At 39.2% G+C, this 12,961-nt stretch overlaps 1 protein-coding gene across 1 annotated transcript in view; it reads right to left on the bottom strand.

Moving 5' to 3' along the window:
- Positions 1 to 10,399, bottom strand: part of LOC126191226 (uncharacterized) — a 61,793-nt gene extending 51,394 nt beyond the window's left edge. The window contains exon 1 of the mRNA XM_049932029.1: positions 10,202 to 10,399. The gene's annotated coding sequence lies outside the window, so the exon portion shown is untranslated. The remainder of the gene's footprint in view (positions 1 to 10,201) is intronic.
- Positions 10,400 to 12,961: the final 2,562 nt, after the last annotated feature.

Here is a 12,961-nt window from a genome sequence, read left to right as displayed (position 1 = left end):
TGATGAAGAACTCTTAGATGTCCATCGACAATGCTACCTCAGCTTTATGACTGCAGCTCATCGACATTCCAGAAGAAGATGCCAGGCTGTACTGTGAAATCTCCCAGGGAAAACTTTAACTGTTACTTCCATCAGCATTTAGATGACGAACTTTTGACAGCATCCACAACATGTACCATCTAGGAGGCCCCCCACCTTTTGTCTGATGCCTCAGTGCTTTGTTTGGCTGGGAATGGAAAAAGAATATTGAAATGGGTGCAAACATGTCTACAGTGCCAACAATGTAAAGTGTCTCACCATCTGCATGGGCCAGTTGGTGGTATTCTGAATGTAACCATATGTTTTTAAACATGTTTGTCTTGATGTAGTGGGACCACTTTCTCCATCCAACAGTCGACATTATTTATTGACCATGATAGATCGTTTCACCTGCTGACTAGCGGCAGTGCCCATCGGCAACAAAAAAAGTATGTAAGCTGAGCAGAGATGGATGGGGAATTACTCTAGTGAAGGTATGTGCTGCAAATGGAGAAATCCAGTGAGGTAACAACCTTTGCCAAAGCGAAGATTAGTATTATGCACAGATTGTGAAAGAATACCTCAAAAGTGGCAAAGCTGGTTGAATGTTCACGTGCTACTCTCGTGGACATATATCGAAAGTGTTAGAAGGGCAGTGGAGCTACCACTAGGTGTCAAGTGGCTGTACATTTACGACTCTTCACAGAATGTGGGGTCTGGAAGCTTGCCTGCACTGTAAAGTAGGATAAATGGCAATCTGTGGCATCCTTGGTGAAAGAGCACAATGCTGATGGATGCATGTGTATGTGTTTCAGAGCACACCATTCAGCGCACATTGTTGAACAAGGGGCTCCGCAGCAGATGACCCTTACATGTTCACTTGTTGGCCCAGCAACATCATCAGTTATGATTGTAGTGGGCTCGGGATCATCGAGATTGGACCGTGTATCACTGAGTATATGTCATCTTGTTGGATAAATTACATTTTTGCTACACTAGGTTGATGGTCATCCCCCCAAAAAAAAGCTGTTTGAAACACTCACAGCACCATGGACACAGGCTGGTGGGAGCAGTATTGTGTGATGATAGACATTCTCTTGTGCTTGCATGGGACCTACGGTAGTAATTGAAGACATGTCAGCTGTGGACCATCTGCATCTCTGTATGTTTGATGTCTTCCCTGGTGATGATTTTATGTTTCAGCAGTATAATTGTCCCTGTCTTGATGTCAGACTCGTGTTAACAGTAGTTTGAGGAGCATGATAGTGAAATCACATTAATGTCTCGGTCACCAAATTCACCTGATGCGAATCCGATGGTTCCCATCTGAGTCACTATTGAGTGCCATCACTGCACACATGAATCAGCGGCCTGTTATTTACAGGAATCACATGGCTTGTGTTTAAAAACCTGGTGCCATAGCTCCACAAGTCAACATCAACTGTAGAATTGATGGTATGCAGAGTCGCTGATCTATTGCATTACAAAGATGGCCCAACAAGCTATTAAGCACATCGTCATAATGTTTTGGCTCATCAGTGTAAAACACATGGAGTTGGTCTATGGAGAGACAGTGCATCTTCTGGATGAATTCAATAATGCCAATGCCCTGCATACATCCACACAATCCAGCCATAATTATAACATCATCTGAGGGACCATATTGCTCAGAACTGCTCTTCGAAAGCTTCCTCTCATGACACACTAGCTTTTTATGTGTTTTATGCTTACTCTGTTTATTCCTTTTATTCCTTATTTTGTGAATGTTCAAGTCTTGTGTCTGATCCTTGGTGTCTTACTGTTACTGGTAACAATGTTGACTAATTCCCATAAGGAATTCTATTTTCTGCAAAGGATTAGTACATTAAAATACAATAACTCATTTCTGCCATTTAGCAAGGGTGTTGGTAGACGACACATCCACCATAAAATTCTTACACCTCCAGATGAGTGTTTTCCAGTTCTGGTTATGAGCATGTCTAAGCAAAAGTCAGTCAACCAAAGTTGAGCTGAAACTGACAAATTTGTATTTCAGATTTTTAATGTTTACTGTTAACCTAATGGTATATGAATAAAAATATCTCTTTTGAATATTTTCTAGCTCTACTTCTAAACATGATGATTTATCTGGACATTTTCTGGACTTAACCATATTTTGACATAATTTCATCAGTAACAATTTCAAACTTAAATGATTTCAATGATGTATAAAAAAGATGTACTTAGTATGTAGGCACGAAATCATGCTGAACTTGTAAGTGACACCATAGTCTAACTACAAAAATATACTGAGTATATTTCTCTGGAATATATAATTTCTTTGGAATATATAATTCTCTGGAACATAAGTGTTCTTTCTGTTCTTTAGGGCATGAAAGGTCAGACAAGTCACTGATTAAGTTATACGAAGAAGTTTTTAACTTCCCTCATGAATAAAAGGCATAAACAAACAAGTCTAAATACAGATTCATCTACCTCCCTCCAGTCATTTCCCCATTTTTAGAAGGTAACCCACAACTGAGAAAGCATCCATATTTCTGAACACAGCTTGACAACTGTCTTCCAAATTGGCTTCCCTGTTGGGTTCTCTACACAAGTCATTGTGAAATATGTGGAGTGCACTGTAATCGGTTAGGCTTTGGCCTACAGAAAACAGAGTGGTGATCAGTTACTAGGAAACACAGTGCACAAAGTTTCTAATAGATTACCCATGTTAAAGTTACATTTTAACATAATGGGATGATGAAATAATGAACATTTTAAATTATTGGGACTTAAGGTAGTTAGAAGGTTTGCTTGGCACCTTCACATTTGAGATCTGATGCACAAACAGTGTATTATGAATCATGGTACTACTGGAAGGAAATAAGTTTTGGACATATCTTTCTAGAAAAATACCTTTTCGTGTTCCACATATTCACATATGAGAAATTATTGTACACATACGGAAACATATGCTTGTTCCGTAAATCTGATATCAGTATCATTGCTTCCATCTTGTTACTGGTACATTCTTACCGCCTCACAGTGAATGCCTTTGAAGTCGTGACCCCGTTTACAACCACAACACGCAAACTGTGAATTTTTATTATGAGCAGCCTACTACACATTAACAATGCAGCCCTCTTTTATTGGATTCCCAATGATTCCAGCTCCATACAATACCACATCTGGATGGACCTTGAGTGAGGTGCACTGACAGTGTAATTATTATGCTCAAAACCACACAGTGATAACATTTGAGTGTGCCATTGTTAAAAAAAACACTGACTGCCATATTGACAACCATCATGTCACAACAATGGCAGACATAAGACAAACTATTGCTAGACTTTGAACAGATTCCTCTGTGAATTCAGATCTCAGTGCAGTACATCAATATGTGACAACTGTGTCTAATAACAAACTATTTCACAAAACTACTGTGCCTACCACAAAGTGTTTTGCTCGAACATTTGCACTGCCTGCATCAACACCAGGAACAATCAGTTATTATCCACATCAGTGTGTAGCAAACCAACAAATGGGCATCGCTACTAACTGTGAAATTCACAAATCAACTATGTTTCCTCACGAAATGTGATGTGTCTCAACAGTTGCACGTCTTCACACACACACACACACACACACACACACACACACACACACACACACACTCTCTCTCTCTCTCTCTCTCTCTCTCTCTCTCTCTGATACACATCAACAAGAACAGAAAACAGAAGTTATTTTAAGAAAAATGAGAAGGTCCATCAGTACAACACAGGTAACTGCTGGAAATAGAGAACAATCCAGCACTGGTAAAGTCATTATGAAAAAAAGTGAAACGTACATGGGACTGTATCTATTCTGACTGCCTTCCATGCAATATCAACCAAATAAAGAACATTAATGCCTTGAAGCACAGTCAAAGATTTATTGGAAAAAAATCAGTTTTATTCCTTACATGAACTTATTCATTATTGCAAGGAAGATAAAAAAACTATGATGCAGGCAAAAGCCTGAAAATACAAGTAACCATCATTCGATCTTGATAAACAATATACTTGTATGTAAATTTAAACATAAGGAAACTAGTCATGTACTGTCAAGAATAAATGTATACACACTAAAATATTACATATGTACTATGCTGCAACCTGTGCTAACAACGTACAAAATTGTAGAACATATTGTTATTGTCATTATATAAGCAAATAGTCAAGGCCTATACGAGAACCACATTATGTATCCTTGGAAAACAACGTAACATATTTGGGAAAAAAATCACCATTGTTGTCGTAGCAATGATTGCCACGACTTATTGGCAAAGGCTAAGTGCCACTTTGTCTGCATTTGACTGTCAATTTTGCACCACAAATCCACAAGCTACAGTGCAAACTGTAGTGCTGCAACAGCAGACAAAGTGCCATGGACTGTGAGCTGTGTAGTGTTTGTAGGCCTTGTATTAGGTTGTGTGTAGTGACATCATGAATGTTGCGATTACCAGGTGCAATAATGGATGCTTCCAAGCCAAGAGCACAATGTATTACTGAAAGTGCAACAATGATGTCAAACGGATCTGGAGTTTAAAGGTATACAAATATGTTTCTTTTGGAGAGTAACCTCAAAACCATTCGAAAAAGACCTTAACAAAATGTCAAAAACCTTACGCATTCCACTTCTTCTTCCATTTTTTGGGGAGAATATACATCTTCAAGTGCAGACATTCCAAACAAAGATTCTTCTCTGAATGAAAATAACTGTAACAATGATTTAACTTCAAGTGTAGTTTTGGGTAAGGAAACATGATCAGGCTATAAAATGTAATGAAGATGAGAACTGCAGATCCAGGAGTAACCACATTGACAAAGATGAAAACATACTTGAAGAAATCCCAAAGTAGAATGTGTGTACTATTGAAGCACAAAATAACATTCCCGAACCAGATAGAAATCAATTACTAAAAGGTAGATCAAATAGGGGACAGAAATGTAAGTATGAAAACCAAGACAGAGAGATCAGGAAAAAATGTTGCATCCAAAACTAGGGCTATTTTACTCAAAGAATTGTCTTCTACTTGCGTCCCTGCAAATGTTTGGAAAAAGTAGGAGAGAACAATGCTAGAATATAACCAATTTTATAGTGCTGAATCTCATGAGCTCAGCATGCATTGATTTGCTCATTCATTTCTGAGTTCAAAGAGAGAGCGAGAGAGCGAGAGAGAGAGAGAGAGAGAGATAGAGAGAGAGAGAGAGAGAGAGAGAGAGAGAGAGAGAAAGCAAGGAAGTTTAGTATGTCATACAAACTGTATAGTATGGTTGTATGTAAAATTTCTTTTTACAGATTTTGAGGATGTTAAATGCGCTGAAGAGGTCCATGATTGTCATACAGAAGGTAGTGGAAAAAATTTATCTGAGGATACTTGTGTACAAGAAGTAACTGAACACATTTAAAAAGTCCTAAAATATAAATCACACTATAAAAGGACAAATACTGAGACATAATTTCTTACAGCTGTAGAAAAAAAACATCAATTGTACTGTGAAGAAGTAACTAAACCTGTAAGCTTGTCACATAAAAAACTGTTTTGCTAAAATTCAACATACATAGGAAAATGCTTGACAAAGATACATGTAACACGTGTGACATTAGTAGTGGAAATAGAACATTGGGATGATAATGTGAAGCTGCAAATGTTAAAGAGAGAGAAGAGTTGTCATTTTGTAAAAAGCAGAAAAGGCACAAGATATGAGGAGGGAAGACATGCTAGTAGCCAAGAATAATCCTGATGCTGAAACTTTGTGTTTTGATTTACAAAAACATACCCTCAGCCTAAGATTCCTAACAACATTGTATATCATAAAAGGCAGTAGTATGTGTATAATTTAGGTATTCACAGTGAAAAGAATGGCAAAGGCCACTGCTATGTCTGGGTTGAGGGTGAAGCTGGCTGCGGAGCTCAGGAGGTTAGCAGCAGCCTCAAAAAACATCTATAAAAATATGTTACCGCAAAGGAACTTATTCTTTAGTCAGACTCATGTGGAAGCCAAAATCATAACATAAACACAGTGCTGTTACTTAAAACAGAGTTGGAAAATCACCCCATATTAGAAAAGATTACTTTGTGCTTTATTCTTCTATGGCACAGCTTTTTGCCCAATGGCAGTGATTTTGGAGGCAGTGTATGCACTGAAGCTACAACAATGGTTGTACATGGAGAAAACAGAAAACTAGAGAAATTGGAGGGAGAAAAGACAAACCTCTAAGCATTTTTATGAAAAGAGACTCTGACCAGGAGACTGCTGTTAAAACAAGCACTCAGAAAAGGGGAAGAAAAGAAAGACCTCCTTCCCACCCATTGCAATTCACTGAACAATTAATTCCACTGTGTCTATGGAAAAAAACTGATTTCTAAAGAAAAATTTGAAGACTTGAAGTCCTGCCACTGATCACAATAGAAACATGGACCACCCCAAACAAGTTGATGAGTAAGAGTCATGGCTTTTACGATAAACTGGCCTTTCTCCATCTGCAAACAATTTTTCCCCCCCCCATTAGTGGATTGCTTTTGGTGGTGAGCTTATAGCAAACACAGTGGGCATACATTCCACATAGTTTTTTCCTGATTGGTTTAGAGTTGTAAGTGAGAGGGGAGCTGCAGGGGGCATCAACAAATAAAGCTTGGGTGTGAAAGAAATTTGTGTGTGAACTACACCCAACATATGAGAGTTATGCTCATCAGGTGTACACCATTTGGCTGTCAACTTTTGTTTATTTCAAGTGACAACTACGGGCAATCAGAAGAACATTTTTATTACTATGCTGACACACCTTTTGATACCATGAAATGGGATTACAAAGTGACTGTAGATGTAACTCAATTATCATTAAACAACAGAAACTCCAGGTTGGAATATCAACAGCATAAAGAAAAGATTGCTACTTGTGCTGAAGTTGGCACTTTTTGTTGAAGACAGGCACAAATAAATGACACTTACACATCAGTTTTTGGCCACAGCCTTCATCAGAAAAGGGAGCACATACACATTCACCCACACAAGCGGGCATACATAAAAAACATGACCACCATTTCCAGCAACTTAGACCGGCATTCCAGTTCGAGCTGCCAGACATGGTGGGCGTGTGTGTGAGGTGTTCTTACTTTTGTGAATGAATATTTGTATGTTTCCTTTTCTGAAAGTCACTTGTCTTTCAAATCTTGCACAATACGCAAGTGCCCATACACAGAAACAGTGGAAGTATTGAAAAAGAAGGGAATTCTAAAAAGACTGGAACTGTTCTGAGCTAATAAGATTTTAAATTACGACTATCCCCTCCTCCCCCACAAGCATATAAAAGAGAAACTACTATTGGATACAAACAAGTTTCTGCACTAACTCAAGCAAGCAGTTCTCAAAAAAAGTTTGAGACCAATAACAGTGCAGTGAATGAAGCATTCTTTGGGGGGAAAAAAGGACTGGTGAAGTGACAACAATATAAGTCAGGCTATGAATAGAGGAAACAAGCTAAATGTCCTGCCAGGAAAAAGTACAGTTGCTCGAATTTCTATGATGTCAGCTAAAGCCAATGAACAATCTAGAACTAATGCACACATGGAGGAAAGTGCAATCTTCTACCAAAGTCTCGTAGTCCTTCCTTATATATATCTCTCCGCACAAAGGTGACAGACAAAGAACCAACCAACAGTATAGTGTCCATTTGTCATTGTTGACCCACAGGCAGGATGCAATGGTTGATTGATTAATTTATGTTAGATGCAGGGAGTACCCCGTTGTCGGCACCCAAATAATAGCATCATCAAATTAAAACAGACTCATTACTTTAAAACATGATATTTTATAATGATTAACTTTGAAGGTTGGTGATTTCCCTGGAAGGAGAGTGAAACTAAAGATGGGGGATACATAGTGAGCATTATACAAAATGATCAAAAGTTTTTGGAAACAGTCGGTGCACTAACAAGAAAAAATGTTATATTTCAAGCACAAAGTTTGGCGTTTTATATACTCAAGACGTCAAGATTGGTGGGTAAATGAGGGCTCTTTGATGTCAAGCATTTAATTAATGATGGCCTAAAGTTTTCATTTTACCACTGCCAAAGCAAAACCGGAAGTCTTTGGCAAGGAATAAAATTTCTTGTACAGCTCGTAAAATGACGCACCCTAGTGTCCACCCACAATTTAAACAAACACTTGTTACTGGTATTTAAAACTATGACAGACATCTTTCCTTACTACTTCAAGATAAAATTAATACTTTCACAATGGTGCCCCATCTGCATGATAACATTAAGACAATTTCAACATGTTTTTTTTTTTTTTTTTCTGTGGTTATTGCAGACTAAGATATGCGCTATACCTATCATGTCCAGAAAATATGTCTCGGTGCATCCCTGATGTTCATTTTGCGAAGTAACAAATAGGCCTGTGTTAAAAGCTGTCCAAAGTAACACCACCTTCCAGTAGCTTATATTGTACAAAAACGTTAATTTTCATTCTGCCTTGTTCAGGATAGTAGCTGCATTTTAGTACAAAGGTATTTTTGTAATACAATAGTGAATTAATAATGAACTGCCGCACAGCGTCTGTTCTGTCTTTCCTTGAAGCATCAAATGTTTATATCCTGTCACTCCATCCAGGGACTGATGACCTTAGCAGTTAAGTCCCATAAGATTTCACACACATTTGAACATTACACTCCTTCATCAGCCTCTGATAGCCGATTTCTTTCCCCTATTGCGTTCAATCCTTCTTTATCCTCTGACCAACTAGGACAATCGGTAAGCCCTTAAACATCCCTCGTAAACAGCACTGGCGCTTACTGACGTCCATTCACTCTACGTTCCCACCTGATGATAAATGATACACCCATTGCAGTAAATTTGCGTGTCCGAGACCAAAAAGGTCTAAACACTGCATCGATTGAGTCCGATACAGAACTTTTATTCCGATTTATATCATATTGATTCATGATTTAACACTTTTTCAATTGGTGTAATGTTCCATTTCCAATTAAATTTTATTTGTCATTACGTGCAACAACAGCGTGAACTGTTGGGCGGTATTTGCCAAAAGTGGATGAAATGACATTGACTATGAATTTTGGCCGCTACAGAGTGTGGTAATCAGGTTACTAAGTGGGCCTACTAGTAGCCTAAGGAAATTAAAATTTACGTCACACTATGTCATGCACGCAATGACGGAACTACAATCAAGTGTAATTTGTCAATGGCCGGTTGATAAACTAATTGAAATCCATATAACTCTGAGTCACAAGGAACAGAAGAAAAAAGATATTAAATTTTCTGAAGTCAGTTTCAAATCACGATTTCACAAGCAAAACCAAGATTTCTCTGCCCCTGATTCCATCCTGATGCAGGTATTAATACCGGTGTATTTAATTATTTAAAAAGATCACCCCTCTCATTACTCCCAAGTTATTACCAAAATTTAATAACGCGTCCAACGGGACTTAAAATGTGGATACTTTTTTTAAAATAATTCTGTCATTTGCACTTTGTAATTTTACATATGCTGTTAAACTCGTACGAACAGTTCAGAAATATAATTCGTTTTCTTGTACTACATTTATATACAATTAATCTGTTCTCTTCACGAGTCAGACTTCTGTGGGAACTATTTAACGTAATTCACGACCCATAGTTGCACCACGGTTCGTAGTATACATAAAATTGTAGTCTTCGTAGCTCCTATCCCCGAAATGGTTATACGTCAGTTCTCAGGTTGGTGAAAGCTAGACCACACCAGCATTTTGATGGAGTACAGCTTTAAATAACGCAACAACTCAACCAATGTAATTTATCAGAATGAACGTAGCGCAACTGTCTGTTTGTGATATCTTCACAACATTCGAGCATTTTTAATCTTTATACTTGACTATAGATCTTGGACCATAAATCTATGGTCAAAGCTATAGATACACACACACACCAAATATCTTAGTTGTTCAAAGATATTGTCGGTCACTGCTGGCACTTGAAGATGAGACTTAGAAAATGTCTCACAGTAATTTTTGTCATGTTAATACCAGCTGCCACATTAATACTAATAATTTATGAGAGAAGTGTCACAGCAAAGTTTATCACGATAGACAACACTAATATCAGTGGCCAATAAGGAGACATTTATTTAGGCAACAGCCAACTTTAATCTCATTTACTCACAATAAGCAAACGGGCGCAGCCGAATGTTTTGTCAACTTCTGTAATATTGATGTCTTTGAAGGGAGATTGATAACGTTGCAGATGATATCTCAGGAATGATGCCTCAAAGTACTACAGAGTCTGACGGTAATGCTGATAACTTAAGCCTGCATTAGACCTTCGTGTACAATTCTGCAGCAGCGCCCCAAGCGTACATGTTTGGAACTGCAAACTGGTTCACGTCACTAGCGTCTCGCGGCAGTAAAGTGACAAGCAGTTTCCGGCTGCTTGGCGGTGCATGCCAGTACTCCCTGTGACTTACCGATACCAGTGATTTCTGTGAATGCTACTTGTCGGTAACTGATATTTATCCGATGTATGCGATATTTATCCGACGTACTCGTTGAAAAGAAAGTGCCTTACACACTGATCGGAAAAAATCACAACACCAAAAAATTATTAATGTAGAAAAATGAAATTTTGGGAATACAGTCATCTAGGTAACGTATTTAAGTGATTAACATTGCAAGATCACAGGTTGAAGTAAGTGCGAGGTAAGCCATTGGAAATGCGAGTTGCTGGTTCATCAATAACTGGTGTAAATGCCAGAATGTTGAATGCATGCATGTCTGCATACACTGTGTTGCACAGTTGTTGTATCTCTGTTTGAGGGATGGAGTTCCATGCCTGTTGCATGTGGTCAGTTAATACATGCACAGTCAATGCTGTATGTGTATGATACTGGAATCGTTATCAGATGATGTGCCATATGTGCTCGATTGGAGACAGATCTGGTGAGGTTACAATAGCGGTATTGGGCGAGCATTATCCTGTTGGAAAACGCCCCATGGACTTCTGTTCGTGAATGGCAGCACAACATGTCGACTCACCAGACTGACGTACAGATCTGCAGTCAGGATGCATAGGATAACCATGAGAGTGTTCCTGCTCTCATACGAAATCGCATCCCACACTATAACTCCAGGTGTAGGTCCAGTGTTTCTAGTACGTAGTCAGGTTGGTTGCAAGCCTTCGACTGATGTACTTCTAGACAACACACAGCCTTCAAGGGCACCAAGGCAGAACGAGTTTTCACCAGAAAATACAACAGATCTCTGCCCTGCCTTCTAATGACCTCTCGCTTGACTCCACTTAAGTCGCAAATGGCGGTGGTTTGGGGTCAGTGGGATGCACACTGCAGGGTGACTGGCTTGGAGCTGTCCTTGAAGTAACTGATGTGTAACAGTTCGTTGTGTCACTGTGGTACTGACTGCTGCTCAGATTGTTGTTGCAGATGCAGTACGATGCACCGGAGCCATAGCTGAGCACTATGGTCTTCCTCTCGGTGGTGCCATGTGGCCGTCCAGAGACTCGTCTTCTTGCAACTGTTTACTCTGTGACCACTGCTGCCAGCAATCATGTGCAGTGGCTACATTACTTCCAAGGCTTTCTGCATTATTGCAGAAGAAACATATCCATCGTCTCAAATCCCTATTACATAATCTCATGTAAGGTGTTGATAATGGCATCCTTGTCGCCCTATAAGCATTCTTGGTTCAAATGGTTCAAATGGCTCTGAGCACTATGGGACTTAACATCTATGGTCATCAGTCCCATAGAACTTAGAACTACTTAAACCTAACTAACCTAAGGACAGCACACAACACTCAGCCATCATGAGGCAGAGAAAATCCCTGACCCCACCGGGAATCGAACCCGGGAACCCAGGCGTGGGAAGCGAGAACGCTAACGTACGACCACGAGATGCGGGCAAGCATTCTTGACTAACATCAATTCACCACACCCAATCTGGAAGGTAACAATACTCACAGCCATTACATCGTGTATTTAAAGCAAATCTGACTTGTAGTAGCGGCACTCTTGTGAGACTGGAGTAAAATATGAATAGACATCATCCTTCAGATGTAGAAACACGCCTACTAACTTTATTTTATGTCGCACAACTCTTTCTTGATGCTATGATGTTTTTCCATCAGTGTACATACAATGTAAATACTGTATGTATAGCTGAAGGCCCTGGTGAAGCCATAATCAAAAAGTGACAGAGGTTAGCTAGCTACCAAAATAATATCAAAAGAATTCAGTTATTGCACGTTTATTTCACAAGAATCGAAAGACAGCAAACATCTACATTCAAAACTAACAAAATTCACATGAAGCACTGAACTGTCGCAGTTACATATAATACACACCTGACTGGCCCGCAAGACACTGGATAATGTTGTATAAAAAGTGATGTTACCTCGAGAGATCACGACTGAATCAATTTAAATGACATGGCAGAAGTATCTGCTTCACACATGGTACAACGAGAGGTGCTATTCAGACATGTGCAGGAACTATGAATGTGGTTTGAAAAATTTGTGGTACGATCTTATGGGACCAAACTGCTGAGGTAATCGGTCCCTAAGCTTACACACTACTTAATCTGACTTAAACTAACTTACACTAAGGACAAAATGCTTTCATGGCCGATGGAGGATTTGAACCTCTGATGGGGGCAGCCGCGCGGACTGTGACTAGGTGCCTTAGACCACACGGCTACCCGGCGCAGTGAGGGTGGTTTGAAAAATTCTTGGAATGGAATAGAAAAAAAGTACTTACATTTTATTTTTCAGTGTAGTTTCCTTGTAGATTAATGCACTTGGTCCAACGATGTTACATTGCCTTGATCCCACCTCGAAAAAGAGTTTCCTCCAGGGCTGCAAAATGGTTGTCACCTCTGGCTATCAATTCATTGTTTGATGTGAATCTTCGCTC

The sequence above is a fragment of the Schistocerca cancellata genome, chromosome 6 (genome assembly GCF_023864275.1).
Source record: "Schistocerca cancellata isolate TAMUIC-IGC-003103 chromosome 6, iqSchCanc2.1, whole genome shotgun sequence".
Classification (NCBI taxonomy): Eukaryota; Metazoa; Arthropoda; class Insecta; order Orthoptera; family Acrididae; genus Schistocerca; species Schistocerca cancellata.
Note: the sequence above shows the minus strand (reverse complement) of the source record. Positions and strands in the feature narration are given on the sequence as shown.